Source organism: Elephas maximus, chromosome 17 (genome assembly GCF_024166365.1).
Source record: "Elephas maximus indicus isolate mEleMax1 chromosome 17, mEleMax1 primary haplotype, whole genome shotgun sequence".
NCBI classification, from domain to species: domain Eukaryota; kingdom Metazoa; phylum Chordata; class Mammalia; order Proboscidea; family Elephantidae; genus Elephas; species Elephas maximus.
In genome coordinates, this window is record NC_064835.1 from 19,185,521 (window position 1) to 19,187,067 (window position 1,547).

A 1,547-nucleotide genomic window follows, 5' to 3' on the forward strand; every position below is an offset into this window, starting at 1 on the left:
TATTTGTTTCCTTTCCCATATTTCTTTAGTCAGTCTGGCCAATGGTTTATCAATTTTGTTAATTTTTTCAAAGAACCAGCTTTTGGCTTTATTAATTCTTTGAATTATTTTTCTGTTCTCTAATTCATTTAATTGTGCTGTAATTTTTATTATTTGTTTTTTTTCTGGTGCTTGATGGATTTTTTGGTGCTCGCTTTCTATTTGTTCAAGTTATAGGGACAATTCTCTGATTTTGGCTCTTTCTTCTTTATGTATGTGTGCATTTATCAATATAAATTGACCTCTGAGCAGTGCTTCTGCTGTGTCCCAGAGGTTTTGATAGGAAGTGTTTTCATTCTTATTGCATTCTATGAATTTCTTTATTCCCTCCTTAATGTCTTCTATAACCCAGTCTTTTTTGAGCAGAGCATTGTTCAGTTTCCAAGTATTTGATTTCTTTTCCCTGATGATTATTCTGTTAGTTATTTCTACTTTTATGGCCTTGTGGTCTGAGAAGGTGCTTTGTAATATTTTGATGTTTTGGATTCTGTAAAGGTTTGTTTTATGACCTAATATGTGATCTAGAGAATGTTCCATGTGCACTAGAAAAAAAAGTATACTTTGCAGCTGTTGGGTGGAGTGTTCCGTATATAAGTCTATGAGATCAAGCTGGTTGATTGTAGCAATTAGATCTTCTGTGTCTCTATTGAGCTTCTTACTGGAAGGCCTGTCCTTCTCTGAATGTGGTGTGTTGAAGTCTCCTGCTATAATTGTGGAGGTGTGTATCTGACTTTTGAGTTCTGTTAAAGTTTGTTTTATGTATCTTGCAGCCCTGTCATTTGGTGCATAAATTTTTAATATGATTATATCTTCCTGGTCTATTGTCCCTTTAATCATTATGTAGTGTCCTTCTTTATCCTTTGTGGTGGATTTAACTTTAAAGTCTATTTTGTCAGAAATTAATATTGCCACTCATGCTCTTTTTTTGATTGTTGTTTGCTTCATATATTTTTTCCCATTCTTTGAGTTTTAGTTTGTTTGTGTCTCTAAGTCTAAGGTGTGTCTCTTGTAGGCAGCATATAGACGGATTGTGTTTTTTAATCTAATCTGAGACTGTCACTTTATTGGTGCATTTAGTCCGTTTACATTCAGGGTAATTAGAGATAAGTATGAGTTAGTGCTGTTATTTTGATGCCTTTTTTGTGTGTCGTTGACAATTTCATTTTTTCACTTCCTTTTTCGGGCTGAGACGTTTTTCTTTGTAAATTGTGTGTTCCTCATTTTCATAGTAGTTGAATTTATTTTTGCTGAGTCTTTATGTTTATCTTGGTTTTTATTTTGAAGTATGGAATCGTTAGACATCTTTGTGGTTACCTTAATATTTAACCCTATTTTTCTAAGAAAAAGCCTAACTTGTGTCATCCTATATCGCCTTGCTTTGCTCTCCATATGGAAGATCTATTCCTCCTGTATTTAGTCCTTCTTTTTTGATTATCGTAATCTCTTACATAATGGCTTCAATGATTCTCTGTTTTGAGCAATTTTTCTTTTTTAAATTAATCTTATTT